The following is a 13,247-nucleotide window of genomic DNA, read 5'->3' on the forward strand; positions in this document are numbered from 1 at the left end:
AATTCCTCACTTACGACATTTAGTTATGGTTAATTGTAAGAGGTTGTATGCTCAACCTTCATGGTTGTGATGGGTATGTGAGTTACTTCATTGGGTGAAAGATGTAAAAGAGGGAAAAAAATACTGAGGTCCCAAGGAGGAAGAAATGTAATCCTAGAAAGCTTCATAACAATATAACAACATGCAATGACAATTTTTAGTGCATGAAATGACAATAGGTTTATGACGCTCATTTATCATTAGGATTTCTGTTTACCACATTTCTTCCTTCGGACTTGTAGTAATAATTCTCCCAAAAAAATTCCTCTCTTCCCAAATCTTTGTGATATTTATAACTATTGCTGAAATTTTAAGTCAGGGAGGTTAATTGGCGATCTTTCAAGTTTTATGAAAAAGATAGAGAGGAAGTATGGCAAATGATAGGGAAGGGTCCCTTATGTGATTGTTTATAATTAACTTTATTTTTGTTGACGAGATCCATTAGGTGATTAGGGTTAAAACCTATTCTGTATTCTATCTAGATTTGTGCTGATTACAAAATTTTACAACTGACCTGCGGCTTTGTATTTAATAGTAACTTACATGTTGTTTGTTTATTCTATATTCACATCAGCTCTATAATTAACATATAAGGACTGATAAAAGTTCAGCATCAATAGTATGGTGGAAACTCTCTTTGACAGTAGCGATGACAACTTGGAGGATGGTGATCTGACGAGACGCCAACCAAAGAAGTTCAAGAGAATCAATAAAGAAAATCAATCTGGATCTAATGAGGATCAGAACAAGGAGAAATCTGGCTCCTTCAAAGACCATTTGATGGGTATGGAGCAAGGCGTGAGCTCTAGTAACAAACAGGGAAGTCGGGTGTTTGATGATGATTGGAACGACTATCTTGACAGTCTAAAAGCCTACTTTTGGGATGGTTTAGTGTCACTCCTCCTTTATTACCAATTGACAATTGGAACCATTATAATTCATTTCCCATAGCTCAAGAATGAAAATTTTCAAGTTTAAAATTTTTCATTTCCGTACTGTCGGTACACTATTCACAGCAATTTAGGTCAATTTTGAAAATTCATAACTAATTCTAGAAAAATAAAAATGAGGTGGTTCTAATTTTTTCTTGAAGCTTGCTAAGAGTTCTTTAGAGAAAAAATGTTCGTTGGACTCAATTCTATTCAGAACGACACCAGAAAATTCGATAAAGTGCACTGTTCATATGGTCAATTTTCGAATTTATAGTATTTTAGCCCAACTTTGAGAGGGCATAACTCTTAGCACACAAATCCAAATTTAATGATCTACCACTTTATTTAAGGTAAAAATGATTTCTTCATGTCTGTAAAATTTCAGATCCAAATTCATCTATTTGCGTATTATTTTATGTATCACAAGATTGCCCCTGTTTTCGGCATTTTATCCCCTAACCTTATTTTTCTTGAATTTTGTTTCCTTCTTCCTTGCATTACTTCATTCTACCGTTCCAACACCCATAATTCCAGCATTAGGGCATATCATACAAATATGATTACATCATAATACCATCCGTAAGTCATTACAATATTGTCATAGAGTTCAACAAAACATTACAAAATATTTCACAAAGTTGTGAAAACTATAAAACTTCTCTATCCCAACACTATTTCTTCGCCTTGACCAATACATGAGCCATCTCCTATTTGGTATATGCATTGACATAGGAGAAATGAGATTTCATAGAAATCTCAGTAGCATTTGAACTATAATCCTCATGTAAATCAAACAATGCATAATGTGATATGTCATACAACCTCAAGACATTCTTAAGTCATATAAAATCATGTTATGCATTATACCACGAGAGGGAATCATCAAAATCTCACAATAATATATTATTATGCATTTGGCCAAATCATATCAAGTGTCATAAAATCAATAAATCTCCACAATATAAATCCATTAAATCAAAGCAATCAACATAACACATCAAACAAGCTAGATAAACAATCAAATTATAAGTTCAATACTACCTCTTAAACTTAAACCAATTCGGCCTCTTCAAGGAATTTGGATTCTCCTTGATTCTCCTCTACAAAAGCTATCAATTCAAGTATAATTGCAAGCCATATTAACAATTATACAACTTCAACACAATACCTTAACTTTAACCTACACACTTTCCTTCTTTTCTTTGATTCTTAACAAAATTCTTCCTCTTTTAGAATCAATAATCTCTTGGCTCATTCCTACACAATTTTTCATGAGAAATTCAAATATCCAATTGGATTTTTAAAAATCAAACCCCTCCCCCTTCAAATTGTCTTGGCCGAATAAGGGGTATATCTTTTCCAAAAATTTCATTTTTGATTCTAATGATTTTAAACACTTCCCAATAGTATACTCCTACACAAAAACATATTTTAAACTCATTAGAATTATCAAATCAAACTAAAACAATTTCCACCAGCATGAACAGTAGCTGGTTGAATTGCTCCTCTAAAATCTTAACTTGGTTTTCTTCCAAAAATCAATCTATACACCACTTATAAATGCTTATTCCACTTGATATTTAAGGTCTCTATCCTTCCCTAAACATCACATAATCATACCAAAATTTGGCAGCATATACACTTGATTTTTCAATTCAAAACCCTAACTAAATTAGTGTAAAACTTAGGAATAAGGAGGCTTAAGCATACCTTGATGTTTTCCTAATATAAACTAAATGATTCCTTGCTCAAAACCTCCACAAATTCAGTCTCCCTTGGTCTAAAATGAAAATGGTAGCACCTCCCCTCTTTTCTCCAATTTTTCCAACATTTTCTCGTATTTTAGGAGGGGCTATTTATAGGAAAACCAAGCTGCCTTCCCCTCTAATTTTTTTGAACATCCAAAATGGCTGAAATAAGGTGAGTTGGCAGCCATCCAATGCCACATAGCTTCAGATCTAACCATGTGTCTGAGCTCTAGATTATTCCAACATTTATCCCTTAATTTGCATTTTATTTTAATTAAATATGGAGCTATCTAGAAGCCACACAAAATTGGGCCCTTATTGGGCTCAATGTGGACCCCACAAATGGTCTAGGCTGGCCCAAAAAGACGGCCCACAATCCAAATTAAAATCATAAACCAATTTGAAACTTTATCAGTTACTATTCACTAGTAACATTCCACAATATTTTTAGACCTCCAAAAATTCATTTCTCTCCATGATAATTCACTTTTTAATATAAAAACATGATCTAGAAATTTTCAGAATTTTTTGCCACCTCTAGGTATTTATTTTGAATTTTCTCTAATTAGGCCTCCATTGGTGTCACTGCAGGAAAATAAATTCTCTAAAATTAATTCTTGAGATTTCAAGGCCTAAAAATAATTTTATAAATTCAATAACATATTTATATAATTTATCCATATTTTTTTCAAATTTATTGATGCCTCTAAATATTTTAAATAATTATTTTTCTCTAATTTTTCTATTATTTTCCCAAAAAGCCTCTGATTCCAGAAAATTCTGAAATCAGATATTTTCCACTATTTTCACCTCTAGGGCCTTAATTGAGGTTCAAAAACCTCCAATTCGTTTTTTCTACCATTTTTAAAAAAATTTCTGGAATTTTTCTCCAAATTTCTTATTTTGCCCTTCCTAAACTGATAATTACGAAATGCCAGCTCAAAGCTTATCGGGATTTCATATCAAAAGTTATTTCATCTTCTTGTCTAGTTCCTACATTGGCCCTCATCCCAATTTTTAACTTCCTATGTCCAGGTGAAATTTTTTGAGATGTGACATTTAACGCATGAACAGGTCGAAGAGGATGATGAGGATGTTTGACACTCCAGATCACAAAGGAGGAATATGAAAGATGGTGTGCACCGTGGCGCAAGTCTCATATCACAAAGCTCCTAGGAAAAACTATCCCTTTATGGTCGATGAAACTAAACCTTGCACACCTATGGAAAACAAAAAACCCTTATTCTGCACGAGACCTGAATAATGGCTTCTTTGTTGTTTCCTTTGAAGATGAGGATGACATGAATTCTATCTATCAAGATGGGCCTTGGATAATAGCAGACAGGTACTTAATCATGCAGTGTTGGCATCCTAATTTTGATTTGTGGAAGGCAGAGACTCAGAAGAAGGTTGCTGTCTGGGTGAGAATACCTTTGTTACCACCAGAGTTCTTCAATGTTGAAAGCCTCTAGTGGATTGGCAAACTTATTGGTCAAACTCTTAAAGTGGATATGATCACCTATACAAGCAAAAGAGGAAGGTTTGCTAGGATTTGTGTTGAACTTGATTTGCAAAAAAAAACTTAAAGCAACCATCAACATCTTTAGTAATAGACGAGTTATTGAATATGAAGGCCTCCACCTGATATGCTTCAATTGTGGAAGTTACGGTCACCACCATGATGTGTGCTTTGAAAACTACAGGAAGGGAGAAGACAACATAGCACACACAGACTCGGTACAAATGAGACATAGGCAGGATGCGGAGAAGGTTACTGTTGATTTGAATGCTGCACCCAAAGAGCCAGAGGCAAATCCCGATGAAAACTATCATAATGCCTCAAAAAGTGGAGTCCTGAAGTGTGCTTGTGATGAACTGAGCCCTGGACAAAGCTCCAGCCAGGAAGCACTGCTGCAGACAGAGAACCTCGGTGTGTGGAATTGGTACAATGGTCTAAAGGAAGGAAATCAGGAAAGAACGCCAAACCTGGGGATGGGAGAAATTAGCAGGAGAAAAATCTGTAGAGCAAGGCGCAATCAACTCAGTATCACGAGAATTGTGGAGATACAAAACTGGAAAGCCTGAATAGGAAAGAAATAATTACAGGTGATTTAAATATCAATGCTCAACCTCATCCTGTAGGGAAGGAAACTCAGAATAAATTAAAGTGGCATTGCCATAAAAAAGGCTTTTAACGACCATTATTAAGGGTTTTTCACGGCGGTTTTGGAGACGAAATGGATACAGTCGACGTTGAAAAGTAAATAAAATACGGCGGTTGAAAACAACAGTGGAAAATTGACTTTCCACAGCGGTTATTAATAAAACCGTCGTGGAAAGTTCAACTTTCCAGGGCGGTTTTTTACATAACCGCCATGGAAAGTTAATTTTCCATGGCGGTTTAGTTAATAACTGTCTTGGTAAAATTTTTTAATAGTTGTTATTCAAATAACCGCCATTAAAAACCTTTTTTTTTTATAATACTACGTGAATTTCTTTTTACTTCCCTGTAGTTTATAGTTTCAAATAAATCTAGGTAGGGTAGAATATGCAGAACAATTTTAAGATGACCATATGAACAAATAATCAACTAGCTGATTAATATATACTGCAGCAAGCATTGAAATTTCTTTTAACATAGGCACAAAGCTTAAAGTAGAGAGGCAATGTACAAGGGAATCTATATCTTCAAAGAATAGCAACAAGTGAATTATGTCTACACAATAGAACTAAGGAACATGTATAGCGGGAAAACTAAGAGGAAAAAAAAATCTAACAATGAATTTTTTGAGGAATGATCTAACTATTTCAAATTTTCAAAATTGTGTAGCAATATTATTGACAAAGTGTCTCTCATCAAGTTGATTTTATCCATGTGATATGGTGCAACATTTTGAAATACCTGTAAATAAAAAATAACATAGTCAACTTAATCAAAAATGTGAAAAGAATTGAAGAATTACATGTAATGTAACTTATCTTTATCTCGTCTAATTTCTTAGTCACCCCTGTCTCAATGATGTCATTCATATAGTGAATGACATAATATCCACATTTAACACTCTCTTGTTGACAACGTTACTAACAAAATGAAATATAAAATTGAATATTAGACTTTAATTATAAGCATTAACTTTAATTATTGAAAAAGATTTAAAGATATATATTTAGCTCAAAATAACATACTTTTGGGAGAATCCATGTTGGTGATTGTCTATTTTGCTTTTTCGCCATAACATTGAAACTATGAAAAGCCCTATCAACAATATAAAAAAAAAAGACATTAGAGCATGTTTTTATAAACTTCATACATAATAAATATATAAACATAAACTAACGTGTTGATAGCATCTCTGGTTTCTTTGGATGGACTTCCACAGAGAGATTCGAACCGGTAGACTTTGTTATCAAAAGGGGTACAAACAATTAGAGTCTAATGATAATTGCAAAATATGAACCATATTAATTATAATCCTATACATATAACTTGTGTATCTCAAATACAATAATATACTTATACTTCCACGTAAGGTGCAAAATATTTTTGCTTTCTCATCTGAGTCATTGTGGTCATCATATAGATCGACCTCGCTTCCATAGTATTGACTATTTTCTGTACCCTTTGAGGACACATAAAACCATATGTTCATTCAAATCCTCCGTGTCGACAAATTTGAGTAAAGTGCCTGTTGTTCAAATAAGAAATACTAGGACATGTGTAAGCATAACATGAAATAAGAAAAATGATATTATAACTTACAAAATAGCCAGCTGCATGTAGAAGTTATCAAGGAATGCTTGAACCGTTTTTGTGAAGCTTCATGTCAAAAAGTCAATGAAGGAAAGACTAAGATCTTCTTCTCCCGAAATATTAATCACAACAGAGCTACTTAACTTAGTGAGGAACTCGATTTTAATTTTCTTAGACTGCTAATCTTGGCAAGTACTTGGGAGTCCTGTTGCAACATGACAAAGTTACTAATCAAACCTACCACTATATAATTGATAAAGTCAAAGAGTCGCCTGAGTAACTGGAAGGTTAATAGCCTTTCTTTTGCAGGACACAGCATGCTTGTGAAGTATGTTATAAGCGCCATGCCAACCTATGTCATGCAGACTGCCTACTTACCTGATAGTACATGCAACCTTATCGAAAAGCAAGCCCACAACTTCCTCTGGGGATCCTCGGATGATAGAAGAAGGATGCATCTTATCTCTTAGGGGAAAGTGTGCACAGTGAAACAATTTGGGGGCCTAGCAATGAGGCATATCAAGCAGCAAAATCGAGCATTTATGATGAAGCTTGGATGGGGTCTTGTGACCAGACGGAACTCTCTGTGGGTAAAAGTTATTCAGCATAAATATGGTTGTGGTACTGACCTCTTGCCTCATATCAACATGAAAAAACCAGGCTCTAATACGTGGAGGGGTATTAAAAATAACTGGAAACATGTCATTGATGGCATGCATCACGCCAAGGATCCCTACGGTCATAATACTACTCGATGGAAGTAGGAGAAGGGTGGGACCTTTACTATTAGGTTGGCATACATCGCACTCAATCCGCTGAAGGAAGCCCGTGATTATAATTGGAACAGTGTTTGGAAGCTGAAAATCCCCTAATGTTGTAAGGCTTTTGCTTGGGTAATGCTACATGAGCGAGTTATCACAAATCAACAAAAATTCAGCAGAGGCCTTCACCATAATGGGCTCTGTGACTAGTGTAACCAACATCAAGAGAATGAAGAACATTTATTCCAAGATTGTTTAGAAGTTCACAAATTCTGGGAGCGAATTATTACTCCAAAGTTCCATCGGCGCTTCTTCACTGGTGACTTTAAATACTGGTTAAAGTTTAATATGAGGAACAAAGTCGAACACGTGGACTTGGACTGGAAAGACCTATTCTTCATCACTTTTTGGCTCCTGTGGAGAGCGAGGAATGGCTTTATGCACTCAAATATCAACAAGAGCCTAGCCACGATCTTCAGGAAAGCTGTAGTCAGTAACTATATGAGGTCCTCAACCTCAAAGCTGCAAGGAGTCAAGATAAACACGAGCACACAGCAGGTCACAATACCTGTTGCGAGTCCCAGTGCTAGCACCCTGGTGGTCGAAGTTGATAGTGCTTTTTTGCCCATAGATGATAAGATTGCTTACAGGGGAGTTGTTAAGCAGGCTGATGGCTAGGTCCTTGAAGGTTTTCTGCTTAAGCTAGACCATGGGAACTATCTTACAGCTCAGTTATAGGGCTGCTTGTTAGGCTTAAAACAAGCCTGGGACCTTGGAAGACGAGATGTGAGATTCTCTGATGTGATTCTTTGGAAGCCATCAGGAAACTTCTAGGAGACGACAACTGCATGCATGAAGATTGGGCAACTATTTGCGAGATCAAGGACATCCTAGTTTGGAGCTGGAAAGTGGAGCTACACATTGTCAGCAGAGATAAGAACCATGTGGCCGATTTCCTGGCAAAACACGCGTTGAACGAAGCTCTAGGGCTTCAAATCCTTAGTCATGAAACAGTAACTGCGCTTGTGGCACCTTCCCTTGTAGTTTAGCCTCGCTTTTTCTTCCGGTGTATAAAAAAAAAAAAGCATATAAGGACTGATGCTTATAATTGAAGAAACTGTAAGGACTCAATACTATATGGAGGAAAATAATTTTGACTCTTCATCAAGGGGTGAGAATTTTCCCAATTGCAGCTATCCAAGAATTTAAGCATAACAGTTCTTTTCCTAGATCAAATTTGCTTTTAAGCATTGCTTCTGCGCTAGATCAACTAATAAATTATATCAACCTACTAAGGATCATTTGATCCTTAGTCCTAATGACTGGGATGTCATTTCCTACAAATACAAGGGAAAGAGAATTTATTATTTTAGGGAGTAATTAGTTATCTTGGTCAATGCATTAAAAAATTTCTTTGGAGAAACACGACTCCTAGTAGTACTGAGTTTCATTCAAAATGTCTTTGAGTTGCACTTTATTGGATCATCAACTTTGATATCATGACCCCTCACTCGAAGCCTCCTCTTCAAATCCATTGTGTTGGAAAGTGTTTCGTGCTCTTTCTAGCATCCCCTTCCAATGCCTTATCCATTAGTTGGTAGGAAATTGTCTTTCTTATTTATAATTTATCTTCTTATTATGTTGATGTAATTTGTAAAAGTAGTTTCCTTTCATTTACGGTAGCTAATATAGGTTATTTGACCTCTTCATCTAAATATATCATTTTGTCGTAATTCCAAAAAAATAAAAATAAATTTTTTTTTAAAAATATTATATTGATGACCTGATTAAAAATAAAATAAATTATAATGACTGACAAATTATTATTTTATTTAAAAAAAGATGCAACTCAGGGCATTCCAGATTAGAAGATCATATATAGCATACATAATTAAGAGCAGAAGCAAATTCTGCGTATGATCTCTAATCATTAATCCTTTTTTCCCCAAAGATAAAGACGAATCAGAATTGATAATGGAGAACCACATCTGGAAAATAAGGTATACATATAATTGATACTTTATTTTTATTGGAATGTTGATTATTGATTTTCAACATCAGAAAAAAAATGGAAGCAATCCACGAACATCTAAATCGATGGCTGAATTAATGTTTTTGATGTATTAATCAAGATGCGTAATAACATTATTATTTATTACTCAATAGGTTTTTTTTTTTAATTTTGGCCAAGAATTAGAGTTGTTTCTATGTTTAGTTATACTACCCTGGTCCTTAACATAAAATATAAGAGCTAGTTGACTAATTTGAACGGATTAAAAAAATTAGTTAAGTTAGTTATTTGTAATAAATATGTGTTGTCTTTCCTAAAATACATTGCTAATCAATTGTAGTTGCTAGAACTGTCATTATTACAAGGACTACTTTAGAAAAAATAGATAAATATGAGAAATAAAGTGGATTGGTGTCTTGTATTTAGGATCAAAATAAAAATCAAGCAACCTCTTATAATAAGAATTAGAGGTAGTATATTGCATTAATATTAACTATTATTAGTCCTTACAGTTTAATTGAATTTTGATTTTAGTCTTTATAATTTCAAATTGTGGTTTTTGATTCTTATACTTTTATAAAGACTTAGGAGGTGTTTACATAAAACCAAACCATTGTTTGGAAAATAACTTCTAGGAAAAAAATTATTTTTGAGAATAAATTTTGAAAGAATAAATTTTGTAAAAAAATGATTTTAATAAAATGAGAGTATTTGGATAGTTGTTATCAGAAACACTTTTTTTCACATACAAATTACTAAAAAAGACATATATAAGTTAATGTGATAATTATGTAAAAGATATATTTTAATTTGAAGTAATAAATTTGTTAATAGTATTATTTTTACCAACATAATAAATAATATATAAAAATATATAATTAATTAATAATTAATATGTGCATATATCTATAAAATATAAGATTAAATTTTTTTAAAGAAAATGATTTTTTTTCAACAGAAAAATGTTCTTTTACCTTAAAGATTTTAAGCATGATATCCCATAATATTTTTTCTTACCAAATTAAATAAACATACATAAAAAAATTTATTAATTATATAACTAATTAATAATTGAAAGTGTATATAAAGTATGAGATTAAATAATCAAGTGTCATAATTATTGTGAGGTTGTAACCATATACAAGTCTTTTTAGACAACATATTACAGTATAGAAAAAATAAAATAAAAAGGCAATGAGAAAGTGGAAGAAAATGAGAAAGAAAAGTAGAATGACGAAAGAGAAAAGGTGAAGTTTTTTACTTTTGCTGAAAGATATTTTTGGATACTCACCGTTGGCTTTACTCTGACACTATAATAATTATGCACCACCTACACATTCAACCATTCAGAAGCGAAATTTTTTTGGTTAAAGTGAAACGATGGTTTTCTGGCTAAACCACAGTTTCAAAAATATGTGGGGTGTTTAGATTTTTTTCAGATCAAACGGTTTGAGTTCTAAAAATGCATTTTGTAAAGTTGCCAAACACCCCCAAGGTCAAGTATAGAAATCAAAACCACAACTTATCAAAAATATAGAGATTAGACGAGCTTTGGTTCAGCTATGTATTTTAAATGAATTTTGGTTTTGATTCCTATACTTAATAGTAGTAACTTAATCCTAGTCTTTGTGAAACTATAGGATTTAAAATTATATGAACCAAAAGTCACGATTTAAAACTACATGATCGAAACCAAAATGTGATTAAGCTGTGAGGATCAACAATAATATTAGCCCTTATATATGTTTATAAATTGTTGGGAAATTACAAACAAAGACCCCCAATATGTGAAATTAAGATTTAAGACCCTCAATTTGAATAATAACAAATAAAAACCCGATCTCATATTGCAAATATAAACTCTTGGTGAAATGTCTTAAATGCCTTTTAGTCAAGTTGTGATTTGGTCTATTGAAGTTGTTATTTGTTAAAGTAAACTTGTCATTTTTCATAGTTAACTTGTCATTTGGATGAGAGGCATTTCAGACATTTCATTAAGATTTCTTATTTGCAATATGAGACTGGATCTTTGTTTGCTATTTTTCAAATTCAGAATCTGAAATTATAATTTCACATATTAGGAGGTTTTTATTTGCTATTTTTCCTAAATTGTTTCTGCATAAAAAAATTCAATCTTGAAATGAAACAAGCCAATTAAATAAAAATCCTCCAACTTTAAAAATAATTCCAAAGTTGATTTATAATTTCCTGCCACGCATTTGTTTTTGAAAAAAAGGAAAGGACAGATTCTTATCCGTTTTCACACTTAAAACCATTTACGTATGCTATATATTCTCATATAAACTATGAAGTTTAATGTGCTATCAGTATTATATATATTGATCAGTAAAAGAAGTAAATATGATAAAGGAAGCTAGCGTACTCGTACAAATTGTGAAAGTATGAACTCACCCATTTAAACTATAAAAATATTTTTTTAAAAAACATGGCATTTTCATAAATAATATAGGTGACTACTTGACTTTATTTTCTACACTAGTTACAGAAAAATTGTATTCATTATTGAGCCACATGGCAGAAGATAAATGAATATGGAAAAATGAGGCAACTAATAGGGAGGCTTTGCCAGAGATGGGACGAGATTCCTTCCTCCCATCAAAACCTCTGTATAAAACCCACAAGCTAGCCTTTGTTTCTCATCATATAAGGCAATCTGTTGAGAGATAACATTAATGAATACGTGTAGTGGATTAATTAATAGGCTTCCAAGTTCCCTCAAAGGCTTCCAATATTTTTATATTGGAAGTCTTTGATGGAACTTGTGGAGCTTACAAATAGTATTTTCCTCTTGTTTATTTTTTTTTGGGGTCACAATTCACGCAGTCATCATGCCATTTTCAGAAGTTAGCTTTTGTTACTTACTCATCTCTTATATATGATTTAAGAAAAAAAGGATACTCTTTTTTATATAAATGAAAGGCATTTTGGTTACTGAGCATTAAAACATAATTTCAATTTGGAAAAATCACCAAAATAACCTTAAAAATAAAAAAAATTATAAATAGTGACCATTACAACATTAGTTTTAGTTTTGACAATAATTTTTGTGAACGGTCTCTACATATAATTTTTTAATTTTTAATGTATTTTTTGCAATTTGTCCTTTCAATTTTGCAATTAATTATTTTGGAATGGCTTGTATAAACTAGAATGGCTTATATTTTGGAATAGCGACCCCTTTCAAAATACTTCTATGGTCTTATTTAATTATAAATCATTTCAATATGTTTTACAGGAATAAAAAAATTCTAAATTTTATTAAAGGGAAAATTGGAAATAAATCCCTCATTACAGATTTAATTAGCAAATGGTCCCTAAGATGATTGATTGCAAAAAGAAAAATTAGTTGTACACAAAGGAAGATAAGTTGCACAAAGGGAAGATAATTTGTACAAAACATTATTTGCATATAAGGGATTAGTTTGCACATATGGAAGACGACTTGCGCATAAGAGAATTTTATTTGTACAAAGGGAAATTAAGTTGCAAATCCCACAAAAGAAGATTATTACACACAAGGAAAGATAAATTGTACATAAAGAAAGTTAAATTGCCCACAATAAAACTTAAGTTGCACACAGTCCTTGGTCCCATTTGCTAATTAAATTTTCAATAAGGGATTTATCCTCAATTTTCCATTCATTAAATCTGTCTTAAATTTTAATAAAATTTTAATTTTGTCCCTTTTTAATGTATACATTTTCTTAAAAAATAATTCAATGGCAATTGAAACATTTGTGAAGGGTCTTAACTCAAGCTAACGCAGCCCTCAAAGATATAAGAATGTATATTTTCAACAATGATGCTCTTTCAATCACAAAATATATTCTTCTCCTCCTTTACTTTCTTGGTTAATACTTGCTCCAATCACACCAATAGTGACATGTGTGTTATTATTTGATTTGCTTTAACTTAATTTGATCACTTCAAATGTTGATGCGAATCTTTCGATTTATTTGCTCCATCGCCAAAACATGTGCCTTC

Source organism: Neltuma alba, unplaced genomic scaffold (genome assembly GCF_004799145.2).
Source record: "Neltuma alba isolate B1F8T4 unplaced genomic scaffold, ASM479914v2 tig00002515_pilon, whole genome shotgun sequence".
Lineage (NCBI taxonomy): Eukaryota > Viridiplantae > Streptophyta > Magnoliopsida > Fabales > Fabaceae > Neltuma > Neltuma alba.